The sequence below is a fragment of the Sciurus vulgaris genome, assembly GCF_902686455.1.
Source record: "Sciurus vulgaris genome assembly, chromosome: 9".
Classification (NCBI taxonomy): Eukaryota; Metazoa; Chordata; class Mammalia; order Rodentia; family Sciuridae; genus Sciurus; species Sciurus vulgaris.
In genome coordinates this window covers 4855785-4870376 of record NC_136469.1, presented here as the reverse complement: position 1 = coordinate 4870376, position 14592 = coordinate 4855785, and positions in this window count along the sequence as shown.

Sequence of the window (14592 nt, the reverse complement as noted above, 5' to 3'; positions counted from 1 at the left end):
AGAGCAGCAGCTTTCCCAGCCAGTGCCATGCAGGGTTGACTGGCAGCTTACTGCTTCCACACCGGGTTAAGGCAGAATTGCCGAGTGAAGCCACGCAAGCTGGGGCCATCTGTGTTGGTCAACTCGGTCAGCAGCCCTGAAACAGGGTCTGGTTACTGGCTTCCCATTCCTCCTCTGGGGACCATGCTAAGGGCTGCTTTAGAGGTAACGGGAGGTTTAGAAACACATGTTGCATGTGTTGGCACAAATGCTTTATGTCGGCCCAGCAGCAGAAGTCTGGGGGACGTGACTCATGTAGAGGAGCTCGTGGCTGGTGACTGTGTGGGCACTGTCCCTTAGGCCCTTGGTCTCTCCCCACGCCTCTACAATGACCTGTCCGCCAACCAGGGGACACCACAGAGCAGTCGGGACTCATGGAGGTTCAGGCAGCTGGATGTGGGGTTCTCTCCAGGAGTGACAGGTGGCAGCAGCTAGTCACCTGCAGAAGCTCCCATCAGGAGGATGTTGGAGACATCAAGTCAAGAAAATCCAGAGAAGGACCACGCGTGACCCAGGCAGTGCAGGTGCCATGGGCCTCCCCTTGCTCTGGGAGGGGTCTTCAGGGTGTGGGTCTGCCGGTGGTTTCTTCCTCTGCGTGGTAGGTCTGCACCCCTGGAGTGCACCACGAACCCCACCGTCCAGTGGAATTCCCGTCGGATTGCCTGCGCACCCAGCTTCCCATGCAGCTTTCCAACAGGGGAGACCAGGCCGACCAGGCTGGCCAGGTGTACTTGTGACCTGCCACTCCTTCACACACCAGCTGGTGTGGGCCTTCTTACAGGCGGTCGGCCTGCTGGCTAACTCAAGTTTCTCTACGCGATCTGTTTCCATAGCAGGTCACTCTGGGTCAGCTGACCTCATTCTACGACATTTCTGACTTGTTTTTTTCCTGATCGCACCACCTAGATTTGGTCGAAGTGCTCTCTTCTCACATTCCAGACAGGTGTCTGTCTGTACGGTGGGAGCATGGCGGTCCTGTCTGATTCAGGAACCGTCTACTGTATGAGGACTCTGTGAAAGTCTAAGTGTCATAGAGGCCTCGTGCGTCTCCCTGGGGCCTGACCAAGTAGCTCTGTTAGGTTGCCACAACTCCCTTGGGCCTAGAGGTGGCCCAGATGCTCTAGGACAACAGTCCCCCGTGTCAGGGGATGGCAAGGTCACCTGGGGACTCACTCCAGCACTCTGTACCACTGTTGTGGCTGGTGCTTCCTGAGCAGGACCTCGCTCTCGGGTTGACTGCCTGTCTGGATGTGGCCCTCTCGGGAGATTTCCCCCAACAATCTGACCTGTGTGGAGAAGCACTTCCTAGAACTTGTGTCCTGGGTGGACTCTCCGGAATGCGACGCTTCAGTGCATTTCCAGAGTCACTCTGACTTTCGAGCCTCTTCCCAAGATTGCTGCAATCAAGCTAGGGCCTCATAGGAGGAAGGAAAGAGAGCTTCCGGAGCCTCATGGGTCATGAGAGAGCAGAGTCAGAAACAGTGGAAGCCTCATGGTGAAGAGAAAGGCAGCGGCTCCCTCACCACCCAGCTCCACGCGGCTGCACCCCAGAGACACCCAGCAGAGAGCAGCAAGCGCCAGGAGGGGTCCCACAGCGGCCCTGTGAAACTTTCAATTTCTAGAAACAGAAAAAAGCCTCTTTATCTTCCCTTAATTACCAAACCAATACTCCTAACAGAAAGGGGGCGTAGGCTGCTCCCCTTGTGGAAGCCGTCTGGGCCGCGGGCCTCACCTGAGCTCTGCTTGTCAGCTGTTGTCCACAGCATCCCTGCTGCCTGCCACCAGCTGAGCGAGCTCCTGGTGAAGTGTGTTTCCATTTCTAGAAACACAAAGCAGGATGTGCTTCCCCTGCAAACAATGCCAGCACTAGCCATGCCAACCAAAGACCCGCCAGGGAGACTCAGAGGAAGACACAACCTCGCCACCGGCAGGGACGCTCCTTGTGTGCAGTGTGAGCTGGGCAGCTCCTGGCCTCTGGTGAACCAAGGGGACACTGCACAAGGTGGACAGAGACCACGTGTGCCAGGCAGTTTGTTCCACGTAAAGGGTCATTTCTGTCACCTTTTAACAAACAGAGGTGATGCTGGAGGAAGTGCAACTCGGCAATCAGCTTTTTCCAATTCTGAAACCATTAAAGTGTAAGTGACCATGTCCCAGGGCCATGCACGACACCACTCCACTTCTTAGTGGATCAGTAATTTAGAAAGTTTCTTAACTTGAGAAAAGGAGCGCTCTCCCAGCTGAGGTTTTGCAGACCCACTTTCAGACTGGTCCACTGGGATTTATCCGTTTGCGTTCTGGCGCTAGAGCTGTGGAAGTTCCGGGAAGACATGGCACGCAGAGTGTGTGCAGCCAGCAGGTGCCTGCCCGTCCTGCCTGGAAGACCCCTGCTGAGCCCAGCCCGTCCTGGCCCAGGCAGGACTCTGCCTCAGCAAGGTCACATCAGCAGGTCCCAGCGAGGCGGCTACGCAAGCCCACACATGCACACAGCCTTGCTCCACAGCCACGTCCAGGCCAGCCCTCCCCTCTTCCTGGGGACTCCTCAGAGACCAAGTCAGCAGAGTGGCCCAGATGAGGAGAACGTTCCTTGCCCTCTGGCCACAGCATCTCTTTGCTTTAGTGTCATGTGCAGAGGGCAGTGGCTGACCCTGGGCCGTGCTGGCTGAGAGGAACAGGAAGGCTGGGCCAGGCGCCCTGGCCATTAGTTACTGTCTCCATCCTGAGTGGAGGCCAGGAGTTCCTGGTTTCTTCGGTGAAGCAGGCCAGTCCCCTGGAGCTGTCTGCACGTGACCAGCTCCCGCCACAGCTCACCTGCCTCCAGGGAACGCCCTGGATGTCAGGCGGGGGCCACAGTGCTTCCCGTGCCAGAAGCAGGCTCTGTCTCCACCTGGAAAGGCTCTTACGCCCGTTCACTCACTAGGGCAGGAGCTAGGCTGTGAGGCCAGCAGCCAGGTCTCCTGGCCTAGGGTTACCCAGGCGGTGCTGCCACCCCAGGCCACAGCTGGAGGCCAGGGCCACCATGGCTCCCTTCTCAGCACCGCTGTTCAAAGAGTCCCGCCGATTCTAAGCCTGAAACTGCTATGAGGGACCCGTGGGACACTAGTAAACAGGTCAATGTGCCTACCTCAGGGGAATCACTCCAGTCACACGCCCTGATTCTGGGTGTGGCTACTGGGCTTGAGTGCCGGTCACGCCCACCCACCCGACACTGCCTGCGGGCCACAGCAGGGTCTCTGTGCTCCACCTGCCTTCTGGGATCCCCAGCCATCTCCTCCAGTCTTCAGGCCCGTTGCTCCATTGGCTCTGAAGGCCGATGGAAGCAGGGGTCTGAGGCAGTGGCCCAGAGAGCATCAGGGGCTGCGGGGACCACAGGCCACGGGGCTGGTTCCTGGGCAGAGTGTCAGAGAAGGACAAGGTTCAAATGCTGAAGATGGGAATAAGACATCTATTACTTGGGAGTTCAGTGATCCTTTGCCATGAACCCAAATTAGGAACAACACCGGGAGATAAATCCATGTAAGGAAAGGGCGCATCGGGGCATAGAGGCCACTGACTGAGGGCGCAGACGAAGCCCAGATCCTAGGTGACTCTCCAAGCAGAGGTCAGGGTGGCTCTTGTGGAAGTCCAGTCAGGCAGGTGGTGGCCTAGGGCAGCTGGCAGCAGGTGAAGCCACTCTCAGCCTCAGAGAGGGGACAGTTCAGAGATGGGAAGGCCAGTCGCTGGGGCACTGGGTAAGAAGCAAGAAGCCTGTCCCTTGGACAAAAGGAGACTCAGTCACAGGATTGAGCGAGGCTATCAGGGTGACAAGCTAAAACTGACCTGCCCTACTAACCATGTCCCCCAGTTCCCTGTGTGTGAGGACTGGAGTGAACTGGAGTGGGCTGGACTTAGAGGCGGGAACTTGAGTTAGGTGAGTCAGAAGCTTACGGGGCTCAGGAAGAGAAGGTCCGTACCTCACACGCCCACCCCAGCTCAGCTCAGGATCTGCTACGTGTCTCTCTCTCTCTCTCTCACACACACAGAGAGAGAGAGAGAGAGAGAGGAAAGCAGCACCTGTTTTCATTTTTGAAAGTGCAAACCACTGAGCAGTGATGCTGGTCTGAGATGTAAGATGCACACGTTTAATAACACAACCAGTTATTACGTGTGTGTGCTTTTTGTCCCTGGGGATTGAACCCGGGGCCCTCTACCACTGACCCACGTCCCCAGCCCTGTTTATTTCTTCTTTTGAGACAGAGTCTCGCTAAGTTGCTGAGGCTGGCCTGGAACTTGCCGTCCTCCTGCCTCAGCCTCCCCAGTCTCTGGGATTCCAGGGGTGCATCACTTACATCACGGCCGGGGACAACGGCATGCCTTGCACTGCCCCCAGACAGCCGGTCCGATTCTGCTCCCCGACAGGGTGCACCTGAGCACACGGGGCTCCCCTCATGGCATTAGTAATAGGTGCATCCTAGACATCAGGCTGGCACGGAGTCGAGCAGCTTGTGGTTTCAAAAGAAGAACGGACGCCACCTGCCCGACAGGGAGGAAGCACAAGGGCACACACGCAGAGGGTGAAGCGGATGGCTGGACCACGGGGGCACAGAAGGGGCGGTCCCCAAGGGCCGGCAGCGAGGACGGGGTCCTGGAGGGGCTGCGCTGGGCTGGCGGCTGTAGCAGTGAGTGCCACCCAGCAACGCCTGCCGGCTGAGCTTGGCTGAGGTGCAGACAGCGAGGAGGGGAAATGTGGGGTGCCTTACTGCAGCCGAGCCACAGGCCAGCATGTCGGGGTAACTGGGGTACCAGGAAACTTGAGCCTGAGGGTTGGGCCTTCCTTGGAAGGCAGGACCCACTGGAGGCGAAGGACAGGTCCAGGGATGTGCAGGACGTGCAGAGGGGAAACGGACGCCGGGAGACTAGTGTGTACACCAAGCCAGGAGGAGACCGGACTCGGTGGGTCGGGAGGAGGCACAGGAGGGCAGGGATCAAGCTTGGCTCGCAAGGCAGAAAGGAAGCTCTTCCAGCCCCTGCCCGGCAGCCGTAGCAGGCTCAGCCTCGCACAGGGTGCTCAGGAAGTTCTCTTGCCCGGGCACTTCCCAGGTTCGAGTCCAGGCCTGCTGTTCGCTGGGTGTGTGTCCTGGGCAGGGCCCTTCACTTCTCAAGTCCCTTCAGTGCTGCTCTCAGCCACGGGTGGGTGGCTCTCCTACTTTGCTGGAGAGAGGCTGCACGACCCGTGCGGCGTTCTTGACCCAGGTGTGCCCGCGGCAGAGCCCAGGGACACCTGCTGTCTGCACAGCCTGCCTCTCCTCAGTGGTCCCAGGTGCTGTCCTGGTCACTCACCACCCTCTCTGCAGGCACGGTCAGGATGCGCTGTTACCGTCGCTGCGTCATAAACAGCCATGCATCTTAAACTTTAAAAATTCCAGTTATAAGGAAGATTCCAGAAGAGAAGGGCTGGGACCTCTTCACGTTGACGCCTCTGGCATCTTAACCTGACACATCTTAATGCTGACAAGTGCCGCGCGAAGAAAGGACAACTAGGATCTGGTCGCTGCTTTAATAAGAATCAGAGCTGGTTTCAAGGTGTATGAGTAAGACTTCAATGAGCTGAAAAGCCTTTCCAGAAGGAGAGTCCCCCTCCACCACCTCTCCACCGCTGCCTTCTTTTCCTGGTTCTCTCTCCCCGTCTCTCTCTCTCTGAATGATCCTCCGAGTCTTTCAGTCTTCTATGTTTTCTTCCAGTCACAGCATTTAAGGCAGCAATGCCAGAAAGAAAAAATCCTTGGGACACTGCATCTTAAGTGCACGAGGAAAATAACCGCGGCTCCGTCCTCCATGCCTGGCTCCTAACAGCCACGCGCCGCAGGTCACTGTCCCCTACACAAGATGCTGGAGTCTCTCCCCCAGGATGGCAGAACGTGGCCTGGCTTGGAGGAAAGGTCTTTGCAGAGGTGGTCAGGTGAGTCAAAGCAGGAGGCGGCCCGATCCAACACGCAGTGTCTCCTGAAAGGGGAATCTGGACGCGGGGGAGACAGGCGGGTGGCCCTCCTCCAGCCCAGGAGAGGGGCCTGCAGCAGGTCTTTCCCTCCAGCCTCGGGAAGCCAGATCCCTGTGCAGCCTGGTTTGGACTTCCGGTCTCCAGAATAGCGACATGGGTTTCTGGAGTTCAAGCCCCTGGCGATGGTGCCTGGCTCCAGCAGCCTGGCAGCTAGCACAGTTGCCTCACTACTTTTAATCTGGCATGTTAATCGGGTGATGGTGATCGGCGGTGCATGGTGCGCTCTTGGCCTTTGGGGTGAATGTTCAGCTTCACGTACTCACTGGTCTTGAATGACGCACAGGGTGTCTGTGAGCCCAGCTCCCCACACAGAAGGGGCCCGTGAAGGTGCTCCGCGTGGCCGCTGCCATGTGGCCGGCCTGCCTCCGGCACTCCCTGGCACCCCCGCGGCTCCGTGTGGGCGTTCGGTCACCTAGACTACAGGGCCTCTCCTGGGACTTGCAGTGCTGACTCCTGCCCTGTGGCCAGGAGCCCCCGTTGCCTCGCATGCTGGTGTGGTTCACGTCGGGCCTCTTGGCCGTTTTGAAACAAGACGGCCAGGACTGCTCTTCAGCAATGCTCTTCCGGGGCCGCGGCTGCGGCTCAGTGGCAGAGCGCTTGCCTAGCACGAGGGAGGCACTGGGTTCCAGCCTCAGCACCGCGTATAAATAAGTAAAATAAAGGTATCGTGTCCACCTACAACCAAGACACAAAAGCAAAAGCCAATGGAAAACTTCCATTCTCTTTTTTCCCCACCCCTGTTCCTACTCACCAGGTGTCAAGGCCCGGACAAGGCCCTGCGCTCCAGGAAGGAGGTGTCCCTCTGGCCCACATGCAGGAGGACGCAGGGCCGACAGCCATGGGGGTGCTGGCCTCAGCATGGCCCTCAGAACCTTGTCCTAGCGGCTGAGGGCCCCCAAGCGAGAGGCGAGTGAGGGGAGACATTCCTGCCAGCTGGTTGCCCAGGGTGTTAGGGAAGTAACCCAGCAGACTCCCCTCAGCTCCTGGGCCAGAGCCGCGCCAGGCTTCGTGTTGGGAAGGGGTGTGGCTTGGGGGAGCCACATGGCTCGCAGGTAGAGGACCTGGCTGCCGCAGGCCGCCCCTCTTACCGTGTCACCTGGCTGCAGTGACCGGAGATGCCCTAGTTCAGCCAGGACTGCGCTGCTGCCTCCTCGGCTCACACCAAACTCTCAGGGGGACTCCCAAGCCCCAGCTGCCTGTCCTTGACGTTACTGTGGACCAAGATTCCGGTGAGTAGTTGGGGGCAAGTAGGACCCGTGTTTGGCACGGGGTCAGCCCCAGCGCTGGACGGCAGGCCCAGACCAAGGGAGCGCCCTCCAGAGCAGTCTCGGGCCGACCTACACTGTCAGTCTTCCGCTTCTGTGTGAAGCTCCCGTTATCCCGGTCCTCGGAGGCTTTCCGCAGCTGTGTAGAGCAGGCTCCCAGGGGCAGAACATCGAGGGCTGGAGGTGGGTGGGGAGGGAGACTGGACCAGACATCAAAACACAATGACCCCTAGTGCCACACGTCCGAGGGCTGGAGAAAGAGCTTCCTGTGCAGCTGCGGCGTTTGAGATGCAGACTCCACCAGGCTGGCAGGCTGATCCCGACTATGCTGAGCAAGGATTCAGGACACGAAGGATCTATTTGTTTGCTGATCTGCTTCAGACTCCAGAGACCTTGTCGGAAGGTAAGGGGATGGAGGAGAAGGAAAGTGCTGGAAGGGAGGGTGGGAAGGCAGGCAGGGCCTCCATCCCTTGGCCGTGGTGTTGACAGCGTGCCTGGCGAGGACTTCGAGGCCCTGCAGAAGTGCCCAGAGCACAGCAGACACCCTGAGCTGGCAGCATGGAGCCGTGGAGCTGCGGCTTTGCTCTTGCTCTTCACGGAGCAGTGTGACCCCCTCTCCAGCACACAGCGAGAACCTACTTCTGCTGTTTCAAATCCAGGATTTGCAGCCCTTGAGAAGTGGCAGCTGTGTCATCCCCGCTGGCTCCGCAGCCCTGGGCTCCTGGAGCTACAGCAGGAGTTACTTCACTGGGGCCTTCCCCCCACTGCCAAGCCCCTTCCCCCAAGTGCAAGCAGACATTTGCCCTACGTGGCCTTCCCTGGGTGGGGGACTTCCCAGCACAGCCCCACGTCCTCCTGCGCTCTTTCAAAGCCCAGCCTCTGGTGGCCAAGCAGGCACTGTTTGGTCCACGGCACCTTGACAGTGCCGAGAAACATGATCCTTCCGCACAATGGAACCTCAGATTCGCTGTTCATCGCCCGCAGCCTAAGCATCTGTATGAAAAGGCGGTTAAGCTCTCAGTGAGCATTTCCTTCCTCACCTTCCTCAGAAAGTCCTGCTTTATTTTTGGTAATACCCTGGCTCCTGGTATTGTATTTGTGCACATAATCCCTTCACAATAATGCTCAGCACTCTGGTGGCACAGTCCCCTAAAGGAACTCAAAGGCCTTTACAAACCTTAATTAATGCTCGCAGCGCCCCAGGAGATGGGCGAGGAGTCCATTCCAATTGGCATGTTATTATCCTCATTTTGTGATGTTGCCAGATTCCCTTGCCTTCTTCCCCGTGTGCTTCCTAGAGGAACTCATGGGTAGTCCACAGGGACTGGTTAAGTCCGTGGTAAAGGAATAAACCAGCGACAGAGGAAACAAAACAGGAGGCTGGATGGAGCTATCCAGAAGGCTGGGCAGCCAGGAGGCCCGGCGCTGCGTGACAGTGACAGACTCGGGCCCAGAGCCTTGAGCGAGGTCCTGGGACTGGAAGAGAGGCTTCCAGGGCAGAGGCTCTGGAACCGTGAAATCTGGCCCAACCCAAGAGGCCACTGGAAAACCCTTCCTGTCTTCGGGTTGGTACAACCCAACGCTGCTACAATGTCACTGCCATATTTTTTCAGGGGCGACTTTTTGTGAGAAGACCCACTAAAGAATCTACAAAACTTTGAACCCTGAGACTTGGAAAATGTCTAAAGATCTGTGCTCGTATTCCTGTGTCTGCTCGAGCCCTGTCCCTTGTCCCCAGCTGCCATCACGTCCTGAACATGGAGTGTGGCGAGGGCCTCGCTGGCCGGCTCAGAGCTTTGCTCTGCACTGGCCGACCACACCCCTGGGCCTCAGCCAGGCCCCTTCCAATATCCCTTCCACTTTTCTGAAGAAATCCTACTGACAAGTTAGATAGAGGGGAGGCACAGAAGGACAATTTTTTTTTTTTTTAACACAAATATGTGAAGAAAAATGGCACTTATGCTAAGTTGGCAGATGCTACCAACTATTTTCTTTCACTTACAATGGAAGTTGGAGATGAAACTTGAGACTGGTTTTAGGCTTCCATATATTCATTTAAAGTAAATTCAGGGAAACCATAAAAGTGATATAATTTTGAGATAAAATATAAGAATTTGATGGTCAACAGCAAGAAATCCTCTGTGCTCCAATTCCTGACCACTGACTTCACTGCCTGGCCAGCTTGGGACATAGGTATGGGCCACCCACTCTCCCCACACCACCAAAGCCTCCTTCTCCATCCTCTGCTCAGCCAAGAGCTGAGCTTCCTGTGTCCTGTCCTTCCACCAGCTCACCACTGCCCCAGAGCCACCTGTCCCGCCTCTTCCCGTGACCCCAAGCTTCTCCTGCTCCTGTCCAAGGAGAAGCCCGCCCCGAGCCCTGGGCTCCCAGTCTTTCCCGGCTCTGCTGCTAGAGAGTGGTCCTTCTTGGTCTGGATCTAGGGCTAGATCCCCTTGTCTTCATCCAGGCCAGGGAAGCTCTAGTGTCCCAAGAAACAGGCCGCTACTGAGCCCAAGCGAACACCTTGGCTCTTATCATCTTCACACAAACAGCAAGTGACGGTGAGCTTCCCAGAGAGAGGGGAGAGATGCTTCTGGAAAAGTGCTGAGGTTAGAAACGGGGCAGCTCTGGAGGCCCCAGAACTCAGCACACCCCTGGGCTTACCACTGCCTACTGGGTGGTGTCTGAACTTTCAACGTGTTGGCAAGTGTGGGAGGCACTAGGTGGGCACAGGGGACTTTGGTATTTTTGGTGGAATCAGTTTTGTGACTTACTTCAGTCTAAATGTTGCTGGGCATATTTTAATTTAAGTGCTTCTCATTTCTTTATATCATGAAAACCTTCAGGAGAGATTTGGCTGCACATTTTCAAGGCAATATTTAAACAACTGACGGATGCAGGAAACATTACCACCTGCCTCCAATCAGAGGGCACCTGCGTCATGGATAGACTCAGGTCACGGCCAGGAACACTTACTGCAGACACACAGCATCCAAATTTACCCAAGCCCCTTCAGAAGTCTGCCAAACACCAAGGAAATAACTGTTTTCCCTAACTTTACTGCTAGTATGGAGTTCATTTATGCCCTTAACAAATACTTACTGAGGATGAACTCAGTTGCTGGGAATTCAGCAGCAAACAAAACCCCTGGCCACATGGAGCTGTGGGAACAAAGTAAAAAATAAACCAACAAAAAAGTAAAATAAGTAAAGAAGCCACCTTGCAGAGCTGCTTGTGGTTACACTGGCCAAGACCTGGAACGGGTCAGTGAGGACAGTGCAGCCTACTGCAGGTTGCTCTAGGCCCCTGGTGGGTGTCTCTAGAACTCATACTCCCAGTCTCCTGGGGTTGACCTCTCTGGGGAGGGAGGAGCACAGTCAGGCTGTCTGCAAAGTCCAGGCCCGACAGCTGCTAGAGGTAGAAGAGAAAGAAATGCCCATGTGATGCTCAAGAAACAGGCCAGGAGGACACAGGGACCCTCAGGGAAGCCCAGAAGGATCCAGGCCTCTTCCCACCCATCCCTGGGGCAGCCTCCAGCACCTCCTATTGGCTGGCCTGTTAGTGTGTCAGCTGGCCTGCCCAGGCCTGGCCTGGGCAGTGCAAGGCCAGGCTAGGAGGTCAGGTCTGAAGATGGGAGAGAAGAAAGGAAGAGCCAGCACACTTTCTATACCTACAAAGAACACACAAGTCATGTGACTTGCACTGCGACTCCCCTGACTCGTGCACCCTCTTCTGCGACTCCACAGCCTCAGAGGGCATTAACAAACTGCTAGGACTAAATCCAGTGACCAGCCAGCGTGTTCCTCTTCACGAGCCTCCATCACTGCTTCTCAAAAATGCCCTCCTCCTCGTCGCAGAGCAACCTTCCATCTGCCCACGTCCTCTGCCTTCTCCGGTTCCTTTGACGGGTGGAAACATTAGCCAGGGATCCGTCCTGCTGAACACTAGGGCTCACAAGAGTGATCGACCCTGTAAGGTGGAACTACAGTAGCTCTAGAAACTTGATACTTTCAAGGCAGTTTAAAAATAAAAACAAAAACCTCTTTCTGTTTTTAGTACTTGGGTTAGAACCCAGGGGTGCTTTACCACTGGCTGAGCTACACCTCCAGCCTTTTATATTTTGATTTTGAGACAGGGTCTTGCTAAGTTGCTGAGGCTGGCCTTGAACTTGTGATCCTCCTGCTTCAGCCTCCCGAGTTGTTGGGATTATAGGCATAAGACACTGAGCCTGGCTGAACAGAAACTCTTCCTACAGTGAACATGCTGGGGACAACAGGATGAAAGAACTGTGCGTCACGACAGTAAAGAAAGCCTTAACAGTGAATGGCGGAAACCACTGTGCCCTGGGTTGAGGCCACACAGGGAGGACAATACTGCTAGCAGGTGACAGGCTGGTTCTTGCAGCAGAGTGGCAGTAAGAGGCTAAAGAGGAATGTGGAGGAACGTAGACTGAGATCCGAGGTGGAACTGGAATCTCTTCTTCTCATCAATGTTTTCTAATATTAGTAAAGTTTGATCAAAGGCTGGTCTGGCCTCAGCCTCCTCATGGGGGTGGTGAGTCGAGGGACGCTCTCTTCCAGCCTTGGGAGAGGACGTTTATGGAGTAGATGTGACCTGGAGGAGCCAGGCCGGGGGCCAGGCGTGGCTTCCAGTGAGGACGTGGGATGGCGGAGAGGCTGGCGGCGAGGGCTCCCAAACCCACTTCAAAGCCCCTTAGTGGGAGGCCATTCAATTGTTTCAAATATTTTGCAATTATAACAAATATGGCAAAAAACTGCACATGCCATTTTGAACCTCTGGAAATATATCTGCAGAATAAATGAAGTGGAATTTCCGAGTCAAAGGCCCATGCACTGCATTTAACTCCTTTCCTGTTGAAGTCTTTTTGAGTCTTCATCAATTTACCTCCTGGACCACGTCACCCATGTTTTAAGTCTTCACTTTAAAGCAGTTGAATTCTATGCTGTCTCTTGTCCTGTTTCTCCGACTCCAGCCGCCCTCCAACAACAGCGCCTCGGTGTGGCTCCCCTGCTGGTCTCCATGTGGGATCTTCAATGCTCTTTCTCCTGGCCCTCAAGTACTGTGCTCCATGTCCTTGACTGTCCCATCTACTTCTCATGATTTTCATTATGGTTTATGATTATGTTGGCACAAGATTTTAATTGAGGGCTTATGATTTCTTCTTTTTTTTTCCCCTTTAGGTGTTTTAGTAAGCTTTTTTGCTGTTGTGACCCAAAGACCTGAGAGGAAAAATCTGAGATGAGGGCAAGTTCATTTGGTGCTCACGGTTTCAGAGGTCTCAGCCCATAGGGGCTAATTCCATTCCTCAGGGCCTGAGGTGAGGCAGGACATCATGGCAGAGGGGTGTTGTGAAGGAAAGTTGCTTAGGACATGTCACCAGGACGTGAGGACGGGGGAGAGAGCTGGGGAGGAGGAGGGGAAGAGGGGAAGGGGGAGAGGGGAGGAAGGGGTACTTCCCTCGTCCCTGACAAAATACATACCCCAAAAGCAGGCCCCCAGTGACCCACCTCCTCCAGGCACACCCCACCTGCTTAGTTACCACCCAGTTAATCCGTATCAGATAATTAGCATACTGATTAGGTTAAGACTCATAATTCCATCATTTCACCTCCTAACTCTCTTGAGTTGTCTCACACGAGATTCTGGGGGACACCTCACATCCAAACCATAACACCAGGCAAGTGCTCCACCACTGAGCGATGACCCCTGCCCTATACAAATGTCCCAATGTATTATTACTTGCCAGATTCCTTCTCATTTGACTGTATTCAATTTTTTTTGGTGCGGGGGAGTACTGGGGATTGAACTCAGGGGCACTCGACCACTGAGCCACGTCCCAGACCTATTTTGTATTTTATTTAGAGACAAGGTCTCACTGAGTTGCTTAGTGCCTCGCCGTTGGGGAGGCTGGCTTTGAACTTGTCAGCCTCCTGAGCGGCTGGGATTACAGGCATGCACCATCGTGCCGGGGGGCTGTATTCAATTTTTAATATGTGTTTTCCACAGTTTAATACTTCTGGAATCAGGATACAATGTTAATATTAAAGTTAATATCAATATTTACATTTTTTCCAAAACAAAAGACATTTCTATTGGTGAGTTTTACAATTGATGGGTTGTTGAGGAGACCAAGAGAATAAGGTATCTTCCTATCTTCATTTATGCTCTCTAAGGGTATATTTTGAACTTTGTGGATTCTTTTATTTTGGTCCATAATATTTTGTCGTTGGCAAATAAATAGCCCTTGAGATCTGTAAGATGTGTGGAGTTTGTTCCCTAATTTCAGGAGAGATAAATGCTACCCTCCTCCCTCCCATCCTGCTTCCCTGGATTTTGCTGTGCGGCTGTTAGCTTGTGACAACCTTTCCAGAAATGTTTGTCACTAAGTCTTGAAAGAGGAGTCTACACATTTCCTAGTGATTTTGTAAGGCATTTCAAACCCTGTAACATATCTTTTCCTCCTAAAATTAGCTAGAATAAATTCTCTTCTTAAAGGCAAGCTTCCCAAAGTTGCAGACCCTGGGAAAGAGGATCCCCAGGCACACGGCCACTAAAGCAAGAGCTCAGGAGGGCAGGCAAATCAGTCTAGAGCATTAGTATTTCTATGGAGACCACATTTGGAAACCAGTGTTGATTTAATCCATACAAAATCTTAAAGGGTGCTCTGGGGTGTGCTCATATTTAAAGGAGCGACACAGGGAAAAGTGACAAATAACCAAGATTCTGACAAATGCACGTTTAGGACTTTAAGTAACAACCGATCAGAGAAATAATTTCATTCTATCTTTACATTAAACAGATATTTAAGTTGATTCTTCTATAAATTTAATCTTTTATAAAAGTATAAAACCTATATGTTATCTTTAAAATCTGTTTTACACATTAAAAATAAGACAGAACTAAATCTCAAGCTAAGTTAGATCAACTTCCTGGCCACAGAGAAATAAAAGTTAGAGGCCATTTTCTAAGTTTCACTGTTAAAAAAAGAAAAAAACCCAACTTATTCAAACTAAAATCTCTTGGAACACTGAAAAGGTATGTCAATGTAAATATAGCTGAAACTCCAAAAGAATCTGGACCAAAGGCAAACTTCTGACCAAACAGATTCCAAAAAATAAGTTGTTCTAAGATAGAAGCTGGTCATTTTCTTTCCTTGCTGAACTTAAATTGTCCATGGCCTACACCAGGTATCCCACCAGAAACAACTCAAGTAAGTGGCTCATACACTAT